Here is a 27,825-nt window from a genome sequence, read left to right on the forward strand (position 1 = left end):
CCTCCTTCAGTGTGTTGATGACATCCTATTGGGAGCAGATGCTATTGAGATCTGCAAAGAAAAGACTGTCAGCCTCCTAAACTTTTTAGGAATGGCCGGGTATAGGGTATCAGAAAAGAAAGCACAAATTGCAAAACAAACTGTAATTTATTTGGGGTTTGAGATTTCCCAAGGACAATGAAGATTGGGAAATAATAAAAAAAAAAAAAGCCGTTTGCAAGATGGCACTCCCTCAATCTCTCTGTTACTAGAACAAGATGACATCATTTTGAAGTAAGTACAATTCTAAATCCTGCTTCTTTAATGCCAAGTGAAAAAGAGAGTGATCCTAATCATGATTGTTTACAAGTTATCAAACAGGTGTATGCCAGCAGGCCAGACCTGAAAGATGTCCCTCTCCAGACTCCGGATGAAGAATTATTTACTGATGGAAGCAGCTTTGCTGTGAAAGGAGCAAGGAAGGCTGGCTATGCCGTGATAACTTTAACCGAAGATCAAGAAGTAAAAGCATTACCCCCAAATACATCCACCCAGAAGGCAAAATAACAGCTTTAACAAAAGCTTTAAATCTGGCTAAAGGTAAAAGCGTTAATATTTATACAGACTCTAAATATGCTTTTGGAGTTGTTCATACCCATGGAGCGATATGGAAAGAGCGAAGACTTTTGTCTGCCAGTGGCTCACCTATAAAGTATGAAACAGAAATTTTAAATTTATTGGACTATTACAGTGCAAAAAGAATGATCTAAGACGATGGATTACTTCACATGGACAATGTATAGTAACTCCCGAAATCATGAAGAAACTGATGCTCACAAGCCATGCTGAGACATATATGGGAGCAGAAGCAATGGTCGAGTCAGTAAAAAGATATGCAATAGGGACTAAAATGTTATTGATTACTAAAAGTGTAAGTAGTAAATGTGAGATTTGTCTTAGGAACAATCCGAAAATACAAATCCGACCCCCTCCTGGAGAGGTAAGGAGAGGCATAACTCCCGGTGAGTATTGGCAAATAGATTTTTCAGAATTACCAAGGTGCAATCAATACTGATATTTATTGGTATTGGTAGATACCTTCTCTGGATAGCCAGAAGCTTTCCCGTGTCGAACCAACAAAGCAAAAAAGGTAACAAAGCACTTATTAAAGGAAATTATTCCAAGATTTGGAGTCCCTTTAGGGATGTCGTCGGACAGAGGTCCACATTTTGTGGCAGAGGTTATTAAGAATGTGAGTAAGAAGGTTTGAACAAATGCACATAATAGGAGAAAAAAGTGTTAACTGCATATCTCTTGTCTTTGAGTAAAAGAGTAAGTTCTTTGCACAAATACGTTCTTTTGAACACACTTTTACCCCTTGAATTTCTGGTACGTTCATCCAGTCCAGGACACCAAGTCTACCTGCGAACGTGGAAGGACGACCCCTTTGGAGAAAAGTGGAAAGGACCCTTCCAAGTGTTATTAACAACAAACACTACTGTAAAATTAGAAGAAATGAACTCTTGGATTCATTACATCAGAATAAAGAAAATACCTCCTAGACCGTGGACATCTACACCTAAAGAACCATTGAAATTAACTTTAAGGCGTACCTGATGAGTCACCGGAGATGTTACTGAATTATTTGTAATATTTAAAATATTTATTGTTAGAAGGGAAACCAAATTAATTAGAAAATTGTGAGTTTAGGAGTAGAAAATGTGGAGCCTGTTGATATTAATTATGACGATCAGTAAAGCTGAATCCCAATTTCTATTGCCAAAATGAGATAGAAATCGAAATATCTGGGAACTTTTAGCCCAAGAAATAACCAACATGTCTTCTTTTTGTATTGCAAACAACAATTAAAGGACTTAACATCTGGATTTAAGGAACGAGAAGGATAAGATCTTTCTTGGTTATTTTCATGACTTCCACATTTAAATTGGCTCAAACAGTTATTTTTACTTACAATACTGGTCGTCATCTTAGCTATAATTACTTGTGGTATGATTCAATGTATGTCTTTTTGTAGACCAAATGCTTATAAGTAACTAATGTGAGACTCATGATGCTCAACATCATAAGTCTCAGAGGGGGGAATTGATGCAGTAGGTACAGTCTGTTACAGTACCTCTTATGCCATACTGCTCGCTTCTTTAGTTCTAAACAATGAAGACTTGTTGCTTAGGAGTTAGGTAACTAGCAGGTGTTGTGTTTGCAGGTGTGTAGTATTGTTAGACCCTAGTAATGATTAACCTTGAAATTAAGAACCATAAATGAACGTGGTCCAGACGGGGCTCGGAGACAAACCTCGACCTTATAAGGGAAGAAAGGAACAGGTTCACAAAGAGTTCACTACCCTGCCGACCACCAGAGACCACTTGAGACCCTCAAGAAGACCCCAAAGACTTTAGTGCGCATGTGTCTAGAATGATGTAATATTATATTTAGTTCTTGGAAATTTAATGAATATGTAAAAGAGAAACTTAAAATATGCATGAGAAGCATGGATATAAGCAGAAAGGTGATTAGACCAGGTGTGCTTGATTTGTGGCAAGTCCACCGAGCACCCAGGCCTGAATACAACAATATCTCTCCTGAGCGTGTGGAATTGGTTACTTGCACGCCGGGCACGAATCCGCTTTTCGGACAACACAACTAGAGTTGGAAGTTGGAAAAGCACAAGCTCTAGCAAGAGAAGATTTCAGAAGGAGCTACAGACAGCTAGCACAGCAGTTCAGCTTCTAGCAGAGCAACATAAAGCCGCTAGGATAAGTCAGGATCAAGGGAATGCAATCATTGCAGATATAAAACTCTTGCATGAAGGGTTAATAGCTGCTGTGAAGGCGGGAGAAATTCGCAATGTTTCCTAAACCTTGAACCTCTTGCACAAGAATTTGTTCCGAAACTTGGGAACGCTCTCCCAAAGATACACTACCAGAGGTACTGAGGTCACTTCTCCTGCCCAAGGAACAGAGAGGTCAGCAGGAGACACGTGGCTTGGGCTGGTGTGGTGGTCCTGACCGGGAGACCATGGGACACCCAGGACTGGGCCAGCCGCAGCACAGTCAACCCGGGCAGGTGCCGGCCAGCGCTGGGCAGCGCTGCACAAACCCCTCGGCCACAGAACCACCTCGGCAGCTCAGCACAGCAGAGGAGCCTGCAGGCAGCTCCCGCTCGCACCTCCCGCCGGGCCCTGCCTTCACCTCATAGCGCAGCAAGCAGCTCTCGTGAGGACGTCCTTTCTGTCTGACCGCAGAAGTGATAAATGGAGCTGTTTCCTTCTCATAAAACCCTGTAAGAGCTGGAATGACCGAGCGAGGAGAGCCTTCGCGATGGACGGGGTCTGCACCGTGTGCTGCCCGTGGGGCAGAGGTCCGTTCAGCGCGGCACCGCCTGGGGCTCCCAGCATCTGAAGGGACGTAACACTCCGGTGCTCTTCTCCTCTCGCAGCGCTAGCGTAGTCTGGTCAGATCCATAGGTTTGGGCTGGCTTTGGGTTGCGTTGGCGTGGTTTGTCTTGGGGATTGGAAGCGCCGGGGGTGGCGCGTCCCGGGGGGGCTCCGGTGACATAAGTGAGGAGGTACATCCTTGAGAAGAGCTGCCAATTAACCCCATTGTTTCCCAGCAAATTCCTCTCGAGTAGTCTGACCTATTCTGACCTATTCTAGTTAGCATAGTAAAAACCCCACCCACGGGCAGGAAAGCCCCCTACCCAACAAAGCCCCTTCCCCACTGAACATGCGCAGTAAAAAGAAAGGACACTGTGACTTTAAGTGCAGACAAGGCATTACAAGAACCAATAGAAGCCAGGATGACGAAGTGTAGATGTGAAAGGACTGATAACTGTCGCTGGGAATGTATAAAATGCTTACCGTGTGTTAACTGAGAGGTGCTAGCAGACAGGAGAGAAATAAATATCTCGGCTCTGTGTGTGAGATTGGCTTATTGCACACAGGGTAACGAACCCCACTTGAGGGACAGCACCAGCGCTAATGAACAGCAGTGAATGACACCTTAAGGAGTCTGAGCGCCTTCCTTACTGGGATTGCAACAGACCAGCACCTCAAGGTGCACAACAGTCCGTGTGAGTGAGGTCACTTCTCCTCGAGGACCTGATCCACCAGAAAGAAGTTTGTGGCTTTGCTTGTGCTTCTGAGGTCACTCCTGCCCCAGTACATGGCAGGCGAGAAAGAAGTGCAACAAGGCCAAGTGCAAGGTCCTGCACCCGGGTTGGGGCAATCCCCAGTACCAGCACAGACTGGGGGATGAAGGGGTTGAGAGCAGCCCTGCCGAGAAGGACTTGGGGGTACTGGTAGGTGACAAATTGGACAGGAGCCAGCAATGTGCGCTCGCAGCCCAGAAAGCCGGTCATATCCTGGGCTGCATCAAAAGAAGCGTGGCCAGCACGTCGAGGGAGATGATTCTGCCCCTCTACTCCGCTCTCATGAGAACCCACCTGGAGCACTGCATCCAGCTCTGGGGTCCCAGCACAGGAAAGACATGGACCTGTCAGAGCAAGTCCAGGTGAAGGCTGTGAAAATGATCCTGAGGGCTGTTACACCTCTCCTGTGAAGAAAGGCTGAGAGAGTTGGGGGTGTTCAGCCTGGAGAAGAGAAGGCTTCAGGGACACTTTATTGTGGTTTTTCCATATATAAAGGAGGCGTATAAGAAAGATGGAGAGAGACTTTTTACCAAGGCCTGTAGTGACAGGACAAGAGAGAACAGTTTTAAACTGAAAGAGGGTAGATTTAGATTAGATATGAGGAAGACATTTTTTACTCTGAGGGTGGTGAGACTGTGGAAGAGGTTGCCCAGAGAAGCTGTGGATGTCCCACCCCTGGAAGTGTTCAAGGTCAGGTTGGTCGGGGGCTTTGAGCAACCTCATCTAGTGGAAGATGTCCCTGCCCATGGCAGGGTGTTGTAACTGGATGATCTTGGAAGACCCCTTCCAACCCAAATCATTCCATGATTCTACGGCTCTAAGGCCGTGGATGGGTAAGTGCTTCTGAGGTCACTCCTGCCCCGGTACGTGGGGGGCCAGCAGCAGGCGAAGGGGGCGGGCAGGTGCCTCTCAGACGGTCTTGTCTTCTTGTAGGAAAACCCTAGAACAGCTCCAACGTCCAGAGTGGAGCGTGGGACCGTCCATCGCAGCCACGGCACCGCTCTGTGCCAGCCGTGCAGGAGCCGGCCGTGCCCGGCACGGGGCAGCCCGCCGCCGCCTCCAAAGCGTCATCCCTGCAGGTCCCCGCTCCCAAAACCCTGCTGATTCCGCCCAATACAGGCACCTGCGGACTGGAGCCCCCGCCCCGCCCCCCAGCCAAGCGTGCGCCCCCCGCACGCCGGAGCTCGCACCGCAGTTTCATACCGGAGCCCCCTCCTCCCCCGGGGCTGCCCGTGCCCGTCGCACACCGGAGCCCGCCCCTCCCCCGGGGCCGGGCCCTCCGGCGGGGCCGCTCCCGGCTGCCGCAGCCGCACCGGGGCCGGGGTCGCGGGGCCGGGTTGGGGCGGGGCCGGGCCAGCCCCGGGGCCGGGGGCGCGGCAGCGGCGGGCTGAGCTCCGCCCGGCCGGGTCCGCTCCGCGCTCGGCCCGGCCGCGCCCCTCGGCCCCGGGCCCGCGGCAGCGGCGGCGGCAGCGGCTCGGGGGGCGCCGCGGGCTCGGGAGGGCGTTTCGGCAGGACCCCGGCCCCTGTTCCCGGGGCGACCGTAGCAGCGCCCGGTGGCGCGAGAGAGGAGCCGCCGCGACGGCCTCTCGGAAGCGCGGGGGGATCTCGCCCTGGGCACGTTTGGATTGTGACGTAGGGGTTACGGAGGCGCGCAGAGCCTGCCCAGAGGTTGGTTTGAGGCAACCGATGCCGCAGTCGCGGCTGCTGAGCGCGCGTGCGCGCGCTGGGGCCAGAGGTTGCTGTGGGTGGAGGTGGCCATGCGGTGCTGGCAGGGGTCGGCCGGAGGCACGGCAGCTCAGCTGGGGCAGGAGGAGGAGGAAGGTGAGGAGGCAGGGGGTCACTACTCCTCTTCTTTCCTTTTCTGCCTGCTCCCTGGAAAAAGTGCAAAGCAAGCTCCTCCTCGGAGGGGTGAGGGCAGATTTCAAGTCCGGGGGAAAGGGGAGAAGGAGAGGAGCCCAGTGCTCTCCTTGCTGGGGATGCGACTTTTTAGATCAGTAGGTCTAGGTAACTGCGGGGTCTTGGGAACCCTGCTTTCAGGGACGACATTTCTTAAACAGGAATGGAACTCCTGTTCTCCTTCTTGGTTTGGAGAAGGACAGAAATCAATGAGATCTGTCAATGATCTTACATACTGAATGAGACCTGAGCACCACGCACTTTCCCAAAAACAATTAGCTGAAAATATATTTTTAATATATCTACTGAAGTCGATATACTGAGGTAGTTCCACAAAGCTGTTGCGCCTTTTTTCAGGAAAGGCAAGCAAGATGACCTCCTCCTGTAAACTGGTTAATCTGACAGCTTCTAGTGAAGCACCAGAAATTAACAAAATGTGGGGGGGGAAATCCCAGCCCAAACCGATAAAGAGCCAAGAATGGTAAAATATGCTATTTGCAAAGTCTGTCTGGTGGTGTAATGAGTTTCAGTATTTGAGAGTGCTAGTTTGACGGATAAAGGTAGCTGAGTACATGTAGTACCATTCCCTTCCACATCGTGATAGGAAAATAGCACTATTCACATCCCTAAAGCACATATGAAAATAATTCAGAGCTAGCTAGTTGAAAGATCTCAAAATTAGTTGTCACTGGAGGTGTTTTCCAGCAGAATCTTCGAGTGGTAAATAATAGATCTAACATTATTTAGCATTCCTTCAGCAATCAAAAGTAAATATAAAATCACTTCAGAATCCCTTGTAAAACTTGGTGGAGAGCTAAATTATCAAGGTCAAGGAGCCATTTAGACTGATAGGTGAATTGCCCCTATTGAATGAAAAAATACTTTTTAATGCAAAATTATATACGTAGTAACAAATAATACAGGTAGTGCCTCCATGAAGGGGTAGGAGCAGAAAGAAGAGGCTACATCCAGGAGACGCTCAATATGAAAACGATTGTGAATAAATAATTCAGCATGAGCTCTCCGTGTGATGTTGTGGCAAATGAGGGAGTGATGTGATCTATGGCTGTAGAGCCAAGGAAGCACTCAGAAAACAAAAGGAGGGTCTCCCTTTTCTAACCTTGTGAAGGGCAGTGATTTTACCAATAGTAGGGTACTGCCTTGTTCTGGGGGACACGGAGGCTTTGTTTCCACCATTTTCTTTATTACAGATTACTAGAAATTACTATCAGAAAGGTGTCGGAGTGACCCGGGGTTGGAATAGGAGCGCGTTCCCAGAGTAATGAGGAGTCCCAATGTGGGTATGGTCATTCTCCTTTATTTCAAGATATTGTGCTACTTTTATAAGCTAGCCACACTAACACGCGCACCTACGAATCCTCTATTGGTTTACAGTCAGCAAGCACACGAATCTTAACATACACAGATTGGTCAAAAGCAGGTGTCCACGCGAACGCTTCCTGCGCCTGCATTCCGTTACCTAATCTACTGATAGTTACATTCCTCAGCCTGTTTTCCCTATTCTACTATCACTTCAGAGACTCTAAAACTACAATTGCTCTTTAGCAACCCTTTGCCTTATACTATTGCTAACAAATCCTCAGTGCTTGGAATGTTCATAGGATGACCGTTATTTAATAAAAATCCTTCCACAAATTCCCCTTTTTGTTTTTGAACAATCCAAGCCTGATTTACTATTTTCGATACAGCCTTTTTTATACAACTAAAAGCAATACAAAAGCATACACACAATATTAAGATGATAATCAATATACGCAAGTCGTCTTTTATCAAAGCTATCAGCCATTGAGGCAACTCTCTAAAAATATTCATGAGCCATTCATCTAAAATGCCATGATCTTGTGGTATGATGCTTACATGGTTTTTTAACCATTGTAATTGTTTATGTGTAGACTCACCATGATCGGATAGGTTCATGCAACACATAAACTCTTCTACCCAGAAACCAGGCACGCCCACCAAACAGGTTCTGAAAGGCTCAGTTGCCGTAGCAAGAGACAAAACAAAACGCAGATTGATCTGTTTTGTTTGCCCAGGTAACCTCTTCTTATGAGAGTGCAGGCTTCACCGCTCGGCTAGGCACCCATATTGGTCCCTTATCTGTGGAAACACACATGTATCCCCTCCCATTAAATATTACCGAATCTGGGCCCAGCCACATGCCAGTGATTGGGTCTCGATATATTACTTTTAGTTTTGGAAGCGTTGTATGAGAGTTAAACTTAAGGTTTTGGTGATGGATTATAATCGATGGCTCTTCTCTGTCTCCCATCAGACACAAATAATTTAGGGTAAATAGGACCTTATGCAGTCTCATTTGCGGGTCCTTTTCTTCCTCCTTTTGCTTTGTTAGATAGTCCTTCAATACCTGATGCGTGCGTTCTACAAGGCTCTGCCCCGTCGGTGAGTGTGGGATGCCTGTAATATGCTTGACCCCCCATCTCATCAGAAAGGTTCTCAACTTCTGACTGGTGTAAGCAGGGCCATTGTCTGTTTTCAGTTGTTCTGGCACACCCAACACCGCGAAGCAAGCAAGGAGGTGCTTACACGCATGATGAGCCTTCTCACCCGATAAAGCCGTGGCCCATATTACTTTAGAAAAGGTATCTATGGTGACATGCACATATTTGAGCTGCCCAAATTCAGCAATGTGAGTGACGTCAGTCTGCCAGAGCTCTAAAGCCTTGAGACCTTTTGGATTAACGCCCAGCCCTATTCCAGGTCCATGATTTCCACACTTGGGACAGGCCTGTATGATAGAGCGAGCTTCGTTTTCTGATAACCCATATTGCCTTCTTAAACCCTTTGAGTTTTGATGAAATATTTCATGACCCTGCCTAGCTTGTAAAAATTTATCTACAGGTGGTACACGACACGCTGGACTGACAAGATTGTCCGCTATCTGATTGCCTTGTCCTAAACCCAACTCCCATTGATGGCTACGGATATGAATGACACAACACGGAGCCGCTCGCTGGGGGATGGTCGATCTTAATTGAATAAACAGTTTCCCTAGCTGAGGATTATTTGTTTCCCTAATCAGTGCGTCTTGAATTCTTGGGATAAGCCCAGCTACATATAGAGAATCAGTCACCACATTCAAAGGATGATCAGGCCAGTTCCCTAATGCCCATACCACCGCCATTAATTCTAAAGTCTGTAAGGTATCTCCAGCTTGCCCTTGCAAAATCTTTTTGCGCCATTGATCTGTTTCCCACCATACGCATGCAGCTTGTCTAGAGCGTTTTCCCGCATCTGTATATACCGTCAACCCCTCGAGTATCGGGCTAACAATCACTTTAGGTTTTACTAGCCACTGATTTCATTTTAGAATCTGCCACAATTTCCCTTGAGGTTGCTGAGAGTGCACCTTTCCACTAAATCCCAACAGAGATTCTTGAATGGCCAGCATGTGACGTATCCACCACTCTAAATCTACAGCGTTAACAGGAATACTGATGTCTGCTGGTTCCTGTCCTGTCAGCTCTATAATTCGTGTTCTCCCTTTTCGGATTAATTCCCCTACGGCTTTCAGGACGAGTTTGTATACTGCAACGTGGTTGTACCCGTAAGAAAACCCATTCCAAAATTTGAAAAAGGGAGGAATTTGGCAAGTTATCATTACTCTTGTTGTCAATGGCAATCACGGAGTTCATTCCCTGTTGTCCCTTCATCTCCCTGTTCTTGTTTTGCCATTGACATATAACGGCAAAAGGTGATTCTTCGGTGTTACAGATAAGCAAAGAAAGTGGCAGTTCAAGGATTCTTCTTGTGGTCCAGGCTATAGTAAGTTTGTTTATAACGTGCTGTAAGGCTACGTGGTGTTTGTCCGTCGTATGAATTTCAGCTGCAGGCTGAGTGCCACGCAGTAATTCAATTAGTGGTTTAATGTCTGCATTGGTAATGCCAGCGCAATTGCGAACCCATCGGATGTCGCCTAAGACCATTTGCACATCAGTCAATCACACCATACAGTAGCACGACAATTTCGCCTGTTATGCCCCTGTTCCCCGCAACGATAGCAGATGCCTTTAAAGGGTTGGACTATTCCTGGAGAGTGTTTTCGCCTAACAACAGCTGCCAATGGTTGTACTACTTCTTGGACAGCACTTTGCAGCACAGCTGCCATCGACTCATTTTGGTTTTGAACCCCTGCTCTTTCCACCCGAGAAAGCATTTCTTCCACTCCTGCCCCTTTGGGCAGACTGGCTAGAATGGCCCTGGTAGTTTTATTGGCGTTATCAAAGGCCAAAATTCTAAACATTTGTTGTTTATTGTCCTCTCCCAAATCTGGGTGGTTCATTACTGCATCCCAAAGCCTATCAATAAAGTTGCTATACTTCTCAGTTGCACCTTGCGTCACCGAGCTGAAAGAAGGGCCTTCCGATCCTGGTAAGGAAAGAAACGCATCTAAAGCAAGCTTAGAAGATAACTGTAACATATTGACAGGAAAAGTTAGTCGGACATTTATATCCGCATAACATCCCCCACCAATGAGCATTTCTGCTGTGATCCCAAATAATGGATCCCCTGGCTGTTGATGTTGGGCAGCAGCATTCACTGCCCTCTGAGACCATGACAATCCCCATAACAAAAACTGTGTAGGTGTCAACAGAAGCCTCATCAGACTTTGACAATCATGGGGACACATCAACTCAGCAGAAAAAATCCAAATAACAATTTGTCGCGAGGCTTCCAATTTAACACCGTATTGCGATATAGTATTTTTGGCTTGTTGTAGAATCTTCCAATCATGCGGTTCCCATTTTCCTTGACCGTTTTCCTGTACCACCGGAAAAGCCATGGGGCCAATGTTGGATGCAACCCCCCACTGTCCGTCCAAAATAGCATCCCGAACAACTCCACTCCATCGGCCGGGATGGGTAGCTGCGGCAGGTCCGGAGAAACAGGGTGGCAAATTGTCTCTCGAACCGGCGGTTGACCAAGGTTCTCCTTTTTGCTGAGTCTGTGTAGTTAATTCCTTTAGTTGTTGCACAACCTCTTTTAACAGCTGATTAATACTTTCTGTTGAATTTTTCTCTTTTCCGCTGGATGGCGGTGTGGCAGCGCCGGAGGAATCATCGGAGAGTGGCAAGGGGGGGTGGAGAGGAGGGGCGGTGGGAGGAGGGCGGCACGTTTCCCCGCCTGGAATCGGGGGGTGGGTGGAGCTGGCCGCTCCTCCCCCTTCATGCCCGGCGGTTGCTCTTCCGCTTTTGTGTCACACCGCTGCTGTGCGTTAGCGCCGGCAACTTCCGGCTGTTCTAGCGAAGACGACATTACGACATTGCGCGTTTTAACCTCAGAGTCCTGCTCAACTCTACCGCGCAGTTCGGCAACAGCCTTACAGGTGGACCCCGTCATACCCTTCACAGCAGGCAGCCCAAAAAATCGCGCGATCGGTCCCGCCTTGGATTCCATGCTCTGAGACTGTTCCGGCATGGGGTCCGGAGCCAGCATCTGAGCAGCCGCACACGCCACGTCCCGTTCAGCTTTCATAGCTTTTAAAGTGTCTAGTACGTCTCCCCACAAGTCTGTCACAGACTGAATGTCCTTCTCCAATTTCTTATCACCTCCAGTAAGCTTCTGCCACATTAGTTCCCCCAGCTCCCGCCATTCAAGCACAGAAAACGACGTGTGAGTGTCCTTAAAAAGTCCCAAACGTTGTCCTAACTTAATTAGCTTAATAAGCTGTTTCACCGTTGTCTCGATCCCTCTCTTAGAGAGTAGTCCTGCGAGCAACGCAGCTGCTGCCTCACTCTCCATGATAGCAGCGCACCCTCTGGGAGGCAGTTGGCCACTCTGCACCGATATCTATTCTATCTGTTTGAGCAATAGAATAGTACAACTCCCAGTTGCTGGTTTCCCACTCCCCTTCTCTCGCTGCGCTTACCGCAGTCTCGAAGAATTGTAGTCTCTGCTACCAGACCTCTGGGCTATGAGCCCAGCATGTTTCCGCATCCTCTGCTACCAGATGTCAGAGTGACCCGGGGTCGGAATAGGAGCGCGTTCCCAGAGTAATGAGGAGTCCCAATGTGGGTATGGTCATTCTCCTTTATTTCAAGATATTGTGCTACTTTTATAAGCTAGCCACACTAACACGCGCTCCTACGAATCCTCTATTGGTTTACAGTCAGCAAGCACACGAATCTTAACATACACAGATTGGTCAAAAGCAGGTGTCCACGCGAACGCTTCCTGCGCCTGCATTCCGTTACCTAATCTACTGATAGTTACATTCCTCAGCCTGTTTTTCCTACTCTACTATCACTTCAGAGACTCTAAAACTACAATTGCGCTTTAGCAGCCTTATACTATTACTAACAAATCCTCAGTGCTTGGAATGTTCATAGGATGACCGTTATTTAATAAAAATCCCTCCACACCTAGGATTGTTCACTAACAGACTTATAACCAGGTAGGAACATGAGTGACGGAGAAGTGTCCCATCCAGGTGGTTTCCAGGGTGAATAACAGAGAGGAAAAGAGGCCGCCAGTGCCTTCTGCAGCATCATGGACTGAGGGGCATGTTCCTGCATTGTGGCTTCTGACAATGGTAAATCCCTTTTGGCATGCTTTGAAGCGCTGAGACACTGTGGCAGCACAGCCACTGCCAAAAGCTGCAGGCATCTGTGTGGCTTGGCTGGGCTTAGAGGAGCAGGTTTTATTCAACTTGGAGAAATGCTGCTCATGATCTAGTCGCTGTATAAAGAGTCCTCCAGCAGTTTCCCATGAGCAAAGCTAGTCCAAACCAGGCAGTATGTGTGATCTTGGGAAGCACTGAGCTATAGGGGAGTTAGAAAGAACATGCTGTAGGTTTGGGGGGAGTTTTAAACAAGCAGACAATGCTGATTATGGAAAATCTACCTATAAACAGTTGCTTTCAGTTAAGTATCTGACAGTATTTGAGGAAATAAAAGTATTTAATTTTCCTATGCATTTGCATCCATAAATTGGGAGATTAGGAAACAGATCATGGTCACTTTTCCCTCACAGAAATGCCACTTTTATCTTGGGGCTTTTGAATGGCATCTCTAGGAGAACTCTGTAGATAAAACTCACAGAAATAGGCAGGAATAGTAGGTGGGGAAGAAAAGAAAAAGAAAAAAATCACGCTCTTAAGACTGCATGTCTCTCTGAATTCAAGTGTTCTTTCGGCTAATGTGAATGCTTTTCTGACATGTTTTCTAACCAGCTGTTCTCAATACTGATACATCCATTTAAGACAACTTCTCAAAGCAGTTAGCGATAGAGACCCAGCCAGCATCTTCAGTTCTCTCTGCCTGGAAGAGAACATGTCTTCTCCACATCAAACTGAGATTTTAAAAAACCTTTCAGCTGAGTCTGTTATTCATAATAAGCTGTGGTGTATGATTGCACAGACTCTCACATAAGCATGCGCAGAATCGTTTATTGTTACAATACAGGAGAATATATCCTTCACCATAACGGGGAGGTCCCGCTGTCTCCCCCAGTCATCACCCGATTCATATCCCTTATTGACTAAGGAAAACAGTCTCTCTTCCTTTTGGCAATGATCCACACGACTGCTCTCAGATCTGCTTATTCTCACGGTTAACCAGTTACATAATTCCCTTGATGTTCTCAGTTTCCTTACAGAGGAGACAACTAAGCCACGTGTTCAGGTCTCACCTCAGGCGTATGTGCGCGTCTCAGCACACAGGCCGAATTCCTGTCTTACCCTGGCCGAAACTCCCAACTCCACAATTCTTCTCCACAATAAGCAACCTGCTATTGCACGCCTGTTTGTTAATAGCTCGTGTCCTTCAAGTGTGGTCTGTGAGAAGTCCTTGTGCTCTGGGAAATGGGAAATGCAAAAGGGAAGACTCAGTTTCCCAGACAATGAGAGCATTGCTCTGCTCTGCAAGGGCTTGCAGGGGCTTTGGAAACATTGCTGGGTTGGGATCAGAGCAGTCAAGCCCTCGATTTCATTTGTAAACTGCCATAAATCCAAGCAGCAAGGTCAGGAACAGGGAACTAGACAGAGCTCATTCAGAAGTTATAAAAAGCCTGACCTTTTCAGGAAAACTAGCTATTTTGGGGAGATCACCCTCTAATCTCCACTGTTCCACCTTTAATCACCTTCATTTTTGGATGCTTTGAAAACTCTTTGAGATAGTATTGCGATTGCTTGCATAATGCCTCCTTTTAGCACCCTGAAAGCTTGTGATATATGCACAAATAGCAACTTTTCTTCCTTGTTGAAATGCCCTATGGATGTTTCAGTGTCCCTGAGTCATTGACAGATAGAAGTCGGTTTGCTTTCTGATGGAGTTCACGCATCAGACATGTGAAAACGAATAATTTGGATCTAAGGCATGTCTCCCTGCTCTCCGTGTCTGGACAGAGCTTCAGGAGATGCGTTCTTATCTCTGAGAAGATAGAGAGATGGAACTCTCTCTCACTAAAAGCTAAGAGTGAAATCTGATGTTGCCTTTCCCTTCCCTTCCATCCTATCATCTGTCACCAGACATTGGCTTTTATTAAATCTCCCTTAAAGAAGGAAAAATAAAATTTTCTGGTCCATAGCAGATTGATTCTGGTCCATAGCAGATTGATTCGAAACAGTCAGCACGGCTTCACCAAGGGCAAGTCCTGCCTGACCAACCTAGTGGCCTTCTATGATCGAGTGACTACATCAGTGGACACAGGAAGGGCTACAGATGTCGTCTCTCTGGACTTCTGTAAGGCCTTTGGCACGGTCCCCCACAGCATCCTTCTCTCTAAACTGGGAAAGTATGGATTTGATGGGTAGACTGTCCAGTGGGTGAGGAATTGGCTGCATGGTCACATCCAGAGGGTAGTGGTCAATGGCTCAATGTCCAGATGGAGATCTGTGACAAGTGGTGTCCCACAGGGGTCCGTACTGGGACTGGTACTATTTAAAATCTTCATCAATGACATAGTGGGATCGAGTGCACGCTCAGCAAGTTTGCAGATGACATCAAGCTGAGTGGTGCGGTTGACATGCCCGAGGGCTGGGTTCCCATCCAGAGGGACCTGGACAAGCTCGAGAAGTGTGCCCCTGTGAACCTCCTGAGGTTCAACAAGACCAAGTGCAGGGTCCTGCACCTGGGTCGGGGCAACCCCTGGTATCAATACAGGCTGGGGGATGAAGGGATTGAGAGCAGCCCTGCCGAGAAGGTCTTGGGGGTACTGGTGGATGCAAAGTTGGACATGAGCCAGCAATGTGCGCTCGCAGCCCAGGAGGCCAACCATCTTCTGGGCTGCATCAAAAGAAGCGTGGTCAGCAGGTCGAGGGAGGTGATTCTGCCCCTCTGCTCTGCTCTGGTGAGACCCCACCTGCAGTACTGCGTCCAGCTCTGGAACCCTCAGCACAAGAAAGACATGGACCTGTTGGAGCGGGTCCAGAGGAGGGCCACGAAAATGATCAGGGGGATGGAACGCCTCTTCTATGAAGAAAGGCTGAGAGAGTTGGGGTTATTCAGCCTGGAGAAGAGAAGGCTTCGGGGAGACCTTATTGCAGCCTTTCAGTTCTTAAAGGGGGCTTATAAGAAAGATGGGGACAGACTTTTTAGCAGGGCCTGTAGCATGGAGGTCCCGTAGTTTGGAGGTGTGGGGAAGAACTGGAGAGGGTCCAAAGGAAATGGAGACAGACTTTTTAGTGATACAAATACGACAGACTGTTGTGATACGACAAGGGGGAATGGGTTTAAAATAAAAGAGGGTAGATTTAGACTAGATATAAGGAAGAAATTTTTCACAGTGACGGTGGTGAAAGACTGGAACAAGTTGCCCTGAGAGGTGGTACATGCCCCATCCCTAGAAACATTCAAGGTCAGGTTGGATGGGGCTCTGAGCAACCTATCTAGTTGAAGATGTCCCTGCCCACTGCAGGGGGATGGGACTAGATGACCTTTAAAGGTCCCTTCCAACCCAAACTATTCTATGATTCTCTCAACCAAACCCCATCATTTAGACTGAAGGGCTCTGTTCTGTTTTCTCCTTAGAAGCCTTTTGTCAACAAGCACCTGGTGTTAGACTCCCGTACAGCCATGCAGAGCTTGCTTGGCTTTCTTAATACTGCAGTCACACCTGTGCTGATGTTTGTAGTCTTTCACTGTGCTTGAGGGGTATGTGATGGTAGATGAGCCACTGCCATTATCCACTGAGCATGTTGTTTGGATTACTCTGTAGACAGAAAATGCCCCAAAGAAAAGGATTGGAGAATCACACGAACGGACCTAGATTTCTTCTTCTGGGATTTTCGGACCACGCCAACCTGCAAGACTTGTGTTTCACAGTCTTCTTGATCATTTACCTCACGGTCTTCATAGGGAATAGCTTCATCGTCCTCATCACTGTGGTAGACCCAAGCCTCCACAGCCCCATGTATTTCTTCCTGAGGAACTTATCCTTCCTGGAAATCTGCTGTACATCAATCACTCTGCCAAAATGCTGCTGGCTTTCCTGACAGAAGGCGGCAGGATCTCCTTCTTTGGCTGTGCTGCCCAGCTGTATTTCCTGGTTTTGCTGGGCAGCACTGAAAGCCTTCTCCTGGCTGCCATGGCCTATGACTGCTATGTAGCCATCTGTGACCCCCTTCACTATAGCCTCATCATGAATGGGGGGCTCTGTGTCGGACTGGTAGTGGGGTCATGGGTGGCCGTCATACCAGTATACGTAGGGCAGACTTACCAGGTTTTCGCTTTGCCCTTCTGTGCATCCCAGGACCCTCATCGCTTCCTCTGTTACATCTCCCCTCTGTTGGAACTGGCCTATGCAGACACTTTCTGGAACCAAGCAATGTTGCACACCATCATCTTGGTGTTTGCAGTCCTTTCCTTTTTCTTGCTATTTTTTCCTTACACTCAAATTTTCAAATTGTCAGGGCAATGATGAAAATGCCTTCAGTTCTGGGCAGACACAAAGTCTTTTCCACCTGCTCCTCACACCTCGGGGTAGTGACTCTCTTCTATGGCTCGGCCATGGTTGTGTACTTTAAACAACGGTCAAGGATCTCTGCAGACGCTGACAAATACCTTGCCCTGTTTTACACAATTGTGATTCCCATGCTTAACCCTGTCATCTACAGCCTGAGGAAGAAGGAAGTGAGAATTGCCCTGAAAAGACTCCTATGGAGAAAGTGATACTGCAGAGTTTGTGAAATAAGCCTAAATAGTACCAGAAGCCCCAACAAGGTATTTGGTTGTGTGAACATAGGAGTCCCATATTAGGTCAGACAAAATTGATGTCCTGCCTTGCTATGATCCCCCTCAGGAAGGGGACAGGTCTCCTGGGGCATTCCTGTCATCTCTGATAGCTCCACCTAGATACCTTCATACTTGTGCTGGTTTTGGCTGGGATAGAGTTAATTTTCTTCATAGCAGCTAGTTTGAGGCTATGACTTGGATTTGTGCTGAAGATAGTCTTGATAATACAGGGATGTTTTAGTTATTGCTGAGCAGTGCTTACACAGAGTTGTTGTGGTTTAACCTGGCAGGCAGCCAAACGCCACACAGCCGCTCGCTCATCCCCCCCATCCACCCCCACCCCCCGCTCACAGTGGGATGGAGGAGAAAATCGGAAAAAAAAAAAAGTAAAATTCATAGATTGAGATAAAGACAGTTTAATAGAACAGAAAAGGAAGGGAAAATAATTGTTATTATTATTATTATTATTAATTAATAATATAATAATATATAATATAATATATAATATAATAATAATAATAATAATAATAATAATAATAATAATAATAATAATAATGGTAGAATGTACAAAATGAGTGATACACAGTGCAATTGCTCACCACTCGCTGACCGATAACCAAGCAGCGATCGCTACTTCCTGGACCACGCCTCCTATTTATATACTGAGCATGACGTCATATGGTATGGAATACCCCTTTGGCCAGTTGGGTTAGCTGTCCTGGCTATGTTCCCTCCCAGATTCTTGTGCACCTGGCAGAGCACGGGAAGCTGAAAAGTCCTTGACTCAGGATAAACACTACTTAGCAACAACCAAAACATTCTTCTCATACTAAATCCAAAACACAGCACTAGGAAGAAAATTAACTCCATCCCAGCTGAAACCAGGACAAAAGTCAAGGCCTTTTCTGCTTCTCAACCCACCCCATCAGTGAGGAGGCTGGGGGTGCACAAGAAGTTGGGAGGGGACACAGCCAGGACAGCTGACCCCAACCGACCAAAGGGATATTCCATACCATATGACGTCATGCTCAGCATATAAAGCTGGGGGAAGAAGAAGGAAGAGGGGGACATTTGGAGTGATGGCATTTGTCTTCCCAAGTAACTGTTACATGTGATGGAGCCCTGCTTTCCTGGAGATGGCTGAACACCTGCCTGCGGGTGGGAAGTGGGGAATGAATTCCTTGCTTTGCTTTGCTTGTGCACGTGGCTTTTGCTTTACCTATTAAACTGTCTTTATCTCAACCCACGAGTTTTCTCACTTTTACCCTTCTGATTCTCTCCCCCATCCCACCATGGGAGAGTGAGCAAGCGGCTGTGTGGAGCTTAGTTGCTGGCTGGGGTTAAACCACGACAATACTCCAGAACATCTTCAGTTCCCCTGGGGAGTTGAGTGCAAACAGCTTGTTCAAGCTGTGTCTGCCCAAGCTGCCAGTCCCGTTAAAGGGAAATAGTCAAAGCAGTCAAGAGGGATTAGAGGGTGACACATCCAATGAGAAGATGACTACCTTAGGTTGAGAAATCATTTGCTAGACCCCATTGACTATCCAGAGTGTCCTTGGACGGAATCAACTAAGGAAAATTAAAGGACCTGAAAGTCACCTTCCCCTGCTATGATGTTTTGCATTGAGTTGTACAACGCTTGACAAAACTTGACATAAATAAATTAAAAAACAAAACCAAAACCGAAACCACTAGGAGATTTTCATGACCCAAATTGCTAAACCTGTAAGTAACATGGCCTGAATTCATTGTGCAGCCTGCTTTGAGCGTGGCCTGAATTCATTCTGCAGTCTGCTTTGAGCCTCCCTGCAACCTGGGAGACCTCCCAAGTTCCATTCCTATCTGAATGGTTTCCTGACTCTACACAACATTTGTTCTGAACTGACTTGCTGATAATACGGAGAAACAAGATTGAGAATGATTTGCTGAGCTTTTTTAAGCGTCTCCCTTAGAATGAGATGGATCATCTTCCAGATTCTCCCTGTGTCTCTCCGGTGGTGGCAAAGTGAGCCTAGACCATCATCGGAGGTATTCTATGTCTGGCATGATGTGACACTAGTTCTACCCTCTGCAGGATCACCTTATCTTTTCATGATTGCATCACACTGGAGAGGTTGTGAAACAACCTCCAGAGGACTGGATGCATTAAAGAGTCCCTAGGCATCCTCCAGATGATGTATCCTCAAATATTCTATGATGTCTTGAATCTCAGAGTATGACTGTTCATTGAGATTTAAACTTTGGAAGAGAGTTATTGCTGGCCTGGTTTGCACTTGTGTCCCTTTAATTCCCTTTAAGTCTTGGAGCTTGAGTGTGTGACACATCCTTTGAGGGGAGGGAACACAGAAACATAGGCAGACTGGAATGAAGAGGACTTCCCAAATCATCAAGACGGATGGATGTTATGGTCCTTACCATGTATGACCAGTGCAAGTAAATGCCTCATGGAGTTGTCCTGAAGACTTGGTCATGGTCAGGCAGGAGGCAAGTAGTCTGCTTGGTCTCACACATACCCCATGTAGGCATTTTAATCTGACCTAATCCCCCACACTTCCACAAAAAAAAAAAAAAAGGATTGTCATTTCTAGGCAGTGAATTAATCAGTTTTCAGAGGAACAATTGAAAACCCAAGGGGAAAAACATTCCTGCAGAGACAGGTCCAACATACTGGGCGTGAGACTCACCAGGTGGGTCACTGGAAGAACCTCCCAAGATGACCTTCCAGACTGAGAATGGGTGTTTCTGCATCTGTGGACCTGAGACTCATTGTGGGATGCCAGAAAGAGCATTTGGGGATTGTGCAAGACTTGCTATGGGATGTCTAGGAAAAGACCAACGTCAGGGAAAGGAAGGGATGAAGGTGGATTAGGGAGGAACAAACATGGGAAACAGAGGGAAAAGGGGTTAAAAAGAGCTGGTGACATGTAAACAGTTTGCTGGTTACACACTTCTCTGGCCGTGCCTGCAACTGATCACTCCAGCCTGTCATATTTTCATACTTGGCTCCCCTACCCTCTAATTCCAGGCTACTGGCCCCGTTATCCCAGCATCGGAGCAGCCAGGTGACAACGTGCTCGCCTGGACGACGGCTGAAGTCTTTTCGCATATCTCGCAGCTCACCCAGGGATAGGGATCGGGCGGTTACCATCTCATTTACGGGTTCTGCCTCCTCCTCCTCCTGTTCTCGTGATGGCCCTGCTTCACCTTCATCCCTTACTAAACGAGCTGATTTCCTTGTGCGTTTTCTTTTTTGTATAGGGGCGACTGATACCGGCACGGGTTGGTTTTCTGTCGCAGGGGGTGGAGTAGCCGCCATGCCTGCCATGTGGGGTGGGGTAGCCACAGTGCCTGCCATGGGGGGTGAGGTAGCCACAGGGCCTGTTGTTTTGTCCTTAGATGCAGAGATTTTTTCTTCCCCATGAGGGTTCTGAGTGGTGTTAAACAGGGCTCGGTAGGCGTGGGCCAGGCCCCAGCACATTGCAGTGATTTGTGTCTCCCTAGGATTGCCAGGGTGACAGCATACTTTTTCCAAATATTCTACTAATTTTTCAGGATTCTGCACTTGTTCAGGGGTGAAATTCTAAAACACCGTGGGTGCCCACCATCCTAGGTATTTGCTCATGCTATCCCACGCACCCTGCCACTCATAAGTATCCAGCCTTGGGACAGATCTCTGGATGATATTCTTAAATTGCTTATTAACCTTAGACAAAACGGAAACAATATTCCCAAGAAATACCAATAGATGTATCTTAACTACCCAGGGATGTTCAAGATACTGAAAAATTATTGTAACGAAGGAGAAAACGTCATAGAAGAAGATAGTGAAGGTGCCATTCTGTATTTCCTCCATAAAAAACCTCTCAGAGGAAGGAGTATAATTGCTAATTGTCTCCATGAGGTGATACCCAAAGTACAGTAACAGCTTCAGTACAAAATGCAAATACAAGATAACGCCCAAGGCCAGTGTTTTAATAACAAATCTCCTGGGCAAAACATCACTGATCACTGCAGAGCACAGCAGACTGCAAAACCCAATACCAATCTTTAACACATACAGCAAAACAAGAGCATGGTGCAGATCAGATAAACTAATATCGAGAACAGATAAATCAATATTGTGACCAGCAACTGTTAACAGATATAAATTCATTCATACGCTCCAGTTAATCTGTTGTTATCTCAAACCCTGCAAGCTCCACATTGGGCACCAAAAAGGACTGTTGTTGTTTAACCCTAGCCAGCAACTGAACACCACACAGCCGCTTGCTCACTCCCCCACCTCCAGTGGGAGGAAGGAGAGAATCGGGAGGGTAAAAGTGAGAAAACTCGTGGGTTGAGATAAAAACAGTTTAATAACTGAAACAAAAAAAATGAAATAGTAGTAGTAACAACAATAATAATAACAATCCAATAATAACAATACAAACCAAGTGATCCATGATGCAATTGCTCACCACCCGCCAACCGATGCCCTACCAGTCCCTGAGCAGCGATCACTCTTTCCCAGACCAAGCCTCCTAGCTTATATACGGAGCATGATGTCATATTGTATGGAATACCACATTAGCCAATTGGATCAGCTCTCCTGGCCGTGGTCCCTCCCAGCTTCTTGTGCACCTGGCAGAGCATGGGAAGCTGAAAAGTCCCCGATTATGAAAGAACCACTGAGCAACAGCTACAACATCAGTGTGCCATCAACATTCCTCTCATACCAGATCCAAAACACAGCACCACACTGGCCACTAGAAGGAAATTAACTCTATCCCAGCTGCAACCAGGACACACACCAATGGGACACGCCACCGCTGACCTCCTGCCCCCTGTGACACTGCAAGGACACAGAAACCGCTGCCCTCCTGCTCCCTGTGACACACACGGGACACAGCAACCACTGCCTTCCTGCCCCCTGTGACACCACAGGGACACAGCCACTATTGCCGTTCTGCCCCCTGTGACACCAAGGGGATGCAGTCACCGCTGCCCACCTGCCTGCTGTGACACCGGGGAGACACAGCCACCACTGCCAACCTGCCGGCTGTGACAGTACAGGGAAGCAGCCACCGCTGCCCTCCTGACTCATGTAACACCAATGGCACACAGCCACTGCTCCCCTCCTACCTGCTGTGACACCACAGGGACACAGCCACCACTGGCCTCCTGTCCCCTACCACATAACGGGGACACAGATGCCGCTGCCCTCATACCTCTTGTGACACCACGGGTCACAGCCACCACTGCCCTCCTGCTCAGTGTGACACCACAAGGATGCAGCTACTGCTGCCCTCTTGCCCCCTGTGACACCAATGGGACACAGCCACCATTGTCCCCTGCCACTCTGACACCACGGGCACAGAGCCACCATTGTCCACCTGCCCACTCTGACACTATGGGGACAGCCAACGCTGCCCTCGTGCCCGTTGGGACACCATGGGGACACAGCCACTGCTACCCTCCTGTCCGCTGTGACACCACAGGGACGCAGGCTCCGATGTCCTCCTGCCCGCTGTGACACCAATGCGACACAGCCACCGCTGCTTTCCTGCCCCCTGTGACACCATGGGGACACAGCCACCCCTGCCCTCCTGCCCCCCGTGACACCACGGGGACACAGCCACCCCTGCCCTCCTGCCCCCCGTGACACCATGGGGACACAGCCACCCCTGCCCTCCTGCCCCCTGTGACACCACGGGGACACAGCCACCCCTGCCCTCCTGCCCTCTGTGACACCATGGGGACACAGCCACCCCTGCCCTCCTGCCCCCCGTGACACCACGGGGACACAGCCACCCCTGCCCTCCTGCCCCCCGTGACACCATGGGGACACAGCCACCCCTGCCCTCCTGCCCCCCGTGACACCATGGGGACACAGCCACCCCTGCCCTCCTGCCCCCCGTGACACCATGGGGACACAGCCACCCCTGCCCTCCTGCCCCCCGGGACACCATGGGGACACAGCCACCCCTGCCCTCCTGCCCCCCGGGACACCATGGGGACACAGCCACCCCTGCCCTCCTGCCCCCTGTGACACCACGGGGACACAGCCACCCCTGCCCTCCTGCCCCCCGTGACACCATGGGGACACAGCCACCCCTGCCCTCCTGCCCCCTGTGACACCATGGGGACACAGCCACCCCTGCCCTCCTACCCCCTGTGACACCACGGGGACACAGCCACCCCTGCCCTCCTGACCCCTGTGACACCATGGGGACACAGCCACCCCTGCCCTCCTGCCCCCCGTGACACCAGGGGGACACAGCCACCCCTGCCCTCCTGCCCCCCGTGACACCATGGGGACACAGCCACCCCTGCCCTCCTGACCCCTGTGACACCATGGGGACACAGCCACCACTGCCCTCCTGCCCCCCGTGACACCAGGGGGACACAGCCACCCCTGCCCTCCTGCCCCCCGTGACACCAGGGGGACACAGCCACCCCTGGCCTCCTGCCCCCCGTGACACCAGGGGGACACAGCCACCCCTGCCCTCCTGCCCCCTGTGACACCACGGGGACACAGCCACCCCTGCCCTCCTGCCCCCTGTGACACCACAGGGACACAGCCACCCCTGGCCTCCTGCCCCCCGTGACACCAGGGGGACACAGCCACCCCTGCCCTCCTGCCCCCTGTGACACCATGGGGACACAGCCACCCCTGCCCTCCTGCCCCCCGGGACACCATGGGGACACAGCCACCCCTGCCCTCCTGCCCCCTGTGACACCACGGGGACACAGCCACCCCTGCCCTCCTGCCCCCTGTGACACCACAGGGACACAGCCACCCCTGGCCTCCTGCCCCCCGTGACACCAGGGGGACACAGCCACCCCTGCCCTCCTGCCCCCCGTGACACCATGGGGACACAGCCACCCCTGCCCTCCTGCCCCCCGTGACACCATGGGGACACAGCCACCCCTGCCCTCCTGCCCCCTGTGACACCATGGGGACACAGCCACCCCTGCCCTCCTGCCCCCCGGGACACCATGGGGACACAGCCACCCCTGCCCTCCTGCCCCCCGTGACACCATGGGGACACAGCCACCCCTGCCCTCCTGCCCCCCGGGACACCATGGGGACACAGCCACCCCTGCCCTCCTGCCCCCCGGGACACCATGGGGACACAGCCACCCCTGCCCTCCTGCCCCCTGTGACACCACGGGGACACAGCCACCCCTGCCCTCCTGCCCCCTGTGACACCATGGGGACACAGCCACCCCTGCCCTCCTGCCCCCTGTGACACCACGGGGACACAGCCACCCCTGCCCTCCTGCCCCCCGTGACACCATGGGGACACAGCCACCCCTGCCCTCCTGCCCCCCGGGACACCATGGGGACACAGCCACCCCTGCCCTCCTGCCCCCCGGGACACCATGGGGACACAGCCACCCCTGCCCTCCTGCCCCCTGTGACACCACGGGGACACAGCCACCCCTGCCCTCCTGCCCCCTGTGACACCATGGGGACACAGCCACCCCTGCCCTCCTGCCCCCTGTGACACCACGGGGACACAGCCACCCCTGCCCTCCTGCCCCCCGTGACACCATGGGGACACAGCCACCCCTGCCCTCCTGCCCCCTGTGACACCATGGGGACACAGCCACCCCTGCCCTCCTGCCCCCCGTGACACCATGGGGACACAGCCACCCCTGCCCTCCTGCCCCCTGTGACACCATGGGGACACAGCCACCCCTGCCCTCCTGCCCCCTGTGACACCATGGGGACACAGCCACCCCTGCCCTCCTGCCCCCTGTGACACCATGGGGACACAGCCACCCCTGCCCTCCTGCCCCCTGTGACACCATGGGGACACAGCCACCCCTGCCCTCCTGCCCCCTGTGACACCATGGGGACACAGCCACCCCTGCCCTCCTGCCCCCCGTGACACCATGGGGACACAGCCACCCCTGCCCTCCTGCCCCCCGGGACACCATGGGGACACAGCCACCCCTGCCCTCCTGCCCCCTGTGACACCACGGGGACACAGCCACCCCTGCCCTCCTGCCCCCTGTGACACCATGGGGACACAGCCACCCCTGCCCTCCTGCCCCCTGTGACACCACGGGGACACAGCCACCCCTGCCCTCCTGCCCCCCGTGACACCATGGGGACACAGCCACCCCTGCCCTCCTGCCCCCTGTGACACCATGGGGACACAGCCACCCCTGCCCTCCTGCCCCCCGTGACACCATGGGGACACAGCCACCCCTGCCCTCCTGCCCCCTGTGACACCATGGGGACACAGCCACCCCTGCCCTCCTGCCCCCTGTGACACCATGGGGACACAGCCACCCCTGCCCTCCTGCCCCCTGTGACACCATGGGGACACAGCCACCCCTGCCCTCCTGCTCCCTGTGACACAGCTATCAGAGCACTGGGGTTGTGAAAAAATTTTTGCAACACATCATTTGATTTCTCCCCAGTTCCCGGTAATTTCTCTGCGAATATTTGGCAACACTTTTACATATTGCCTGGCTGCAGGTCACATTTGCCTTCTTTCCCCTGTTTATCTCCCTATTTATTAATAATACTGATGGCAAGCAAGCTCTCAATAAACAAATAATACTGTTGTTCTTATGTCATTAAAAAGCTGAAACAAATAGGTATAGCATTCCTGTTTATAAGCCCCTTATTTGCAGTAGTCAGATGCAGGAAATTAAATATTTAACTGTAAATCATGTTGTAACTTTACACTAGAAGGTATTAAATTTGAGTATTAAAGATACTAGTTTCAAGTGTAAAAACAATGACAAATTTAGAACAGCTGTGACTGGTATAAGCTTTTGTCTAATGAAAATATCAACACACTATTTGAGAAAACAAATTTTTTCTTGAGCTGACATGGTTTGAGTTCCCTGCCAGAAACACTACAAAGAAAATTAAGCAGACTGGTGATTTGATAACCAACCGCTAAGGAGAAGTAGGAGGCCTTCTACCTAGCTAGGAATTTGACATTTTTATTATAGATTTGATGAGTCATATAGTGTGCTGTTTTGGAAGGATGAAACAAAAAGTTACAGGGAACATATTTAGTGAATGTCTATTTGGCATGAAGGAGCAGGAGAGGTTATTCAAGCATGTTACAGAAGCAATTCCCATCAACAATTCTGTACTACAAAGAGTGAAAAAACCATTTTTTTTTAAACAGAAACCACGAAGTGTTCTACATTCATGTAATGGAAATCATAACAAGAAGATTGGTCAGAAATATAAAATCATTTTACAGAACTGTAACTAGGACATCTATTATAGCTAAGATACGGAACCACATGAAACTGCATAGTTAAGACTTTTCCAATGTGAGCTTGGAAGGCAACTGAACAGGAGAAAATATAAATTGTCTTTGCAGATGTCCTTATAGTGTCATAAACAAGAGACAGATGGCAGACAATACAAGAGGTGAACTGTTGTATGTACGATGAGTGTGCACGTCAGGAGTACTGTGCTTTCACAAGAAAAACAGCCGAGTGAGGAGGCCAGCTGGTTCTCGTAGGAGAGCACTGATCATCTCAGTGAGAAGTAAGCAGAAGCATCCTAGAGAATATGAAATAAACTAATCCTGTTTAAATGCAAGCTCACAAAATTGTGAAGAAAGGCAGTTTTTCATTTACTTTGTTATCAAGGTTAAATGTTTAAAAATGTAAATAAGTAGAAATTTTCAGTGGTAAGAAACACTTTCTACAGCTGGCATTATCAAAGATAATGACTGGGGTGATTCACATGACCAGAATATTACAAACTGCTTTAGCTCCTTCAGGCATTTAGAATACCTAAATTTGTTTGCATGAGAAAGAGACCTTCTCTATTAAAGAAATCATTTTAAGCTGCCAAAAACTCAGAAGTGCTAGATCATGAATGCATCCAGATTAATGTGCTAACCAGCACAGCTCAGGGTCTCTTGTACACCAGTCAAATGTAGAGAACAGGATGATCTACCCTTTTCAAGCATCTACTTAGTAGAAATAGGGACTTCTAATTACAGGTGTACGCTGCAGAATGCCTGCAATAAGTATTATAAGAGGGCTGCGTTTCAAGAAGTGTGATATTTTAAAGCTAAGAAGACCTTTGTGAGAAAAACTGAGAGGAAAAAATGACATGAGAATATGAATGAAAATTGAGAATGTTTGGGAGGTCATGACACCACAGGATGAATGCTTTAGATAAAGTAGAATAGGAATACTTCCTTTTTGCATCATATTTGGCACTAGTAGATGTCCAATCTCTTTGGACAGAGGTGAAGGCTTTCTTCTGAAGTACTAAATTCAGAGTCAAGACCTGTGTTCTTGAATGGGCATTACTCTTCTCAGTGATCTTGGTTCAGCCTGCCTATTCCTTCTCTATATAGCTCAATCCACTGCACAGCACAAGTGGTGAAATGAAGGCAACAAATATCTATTAAAGGAAAGAGGAGATAAGAAAATAGTAGTCAGTAAAAATTAGAAGGTTGAACTAGTATAAAATTGACAAGGAGAGCTGGAGATAGCAGGAAAGAAATCCCTGGCTCTTAACACAAATCAATAAAATAATGGGGGAGGGGGAGTTGTTTGTTGTTTGAGGTTTTTTAACTCTGTTGGGAAC

General features: G+C 49.1%; 1 protein-coding gene and 1 pseudogene across 1 annotated transcript in view; both read left to right on the forward strand.

The window, feature by feature from the left end:
* Positions 1-27,825, forward strand: part of LOC142076355 (uncharacterized) — an 801,642-nt gene that overhangs the window by 697,068 nt on the left and 76,749 nt on the right. The gene's annotated exons all lie outside the window — the stretch shown is intronic.
* Positions 16,244-17,192, forward strand: LOC142076362 (olfactory receptor 10AG1-like; annotated as a pseudogene).

Source organism: Calonectris borealis, unplaced genomic scaffold (assembly GCF_964195595.1).
Source record: "Calonectris borealis unplaced genomic scaffold, bCalBor7.hap1.2 HAP1_SCAFFOLD_44, whole genome shotgun sequence".
Classification (NCBI taxonomy): Eukaryota; Metazoa; Chordata; class Aves; order Procellariiformes; family Procellariidae; genus Calonectris; species Calonectris borealis.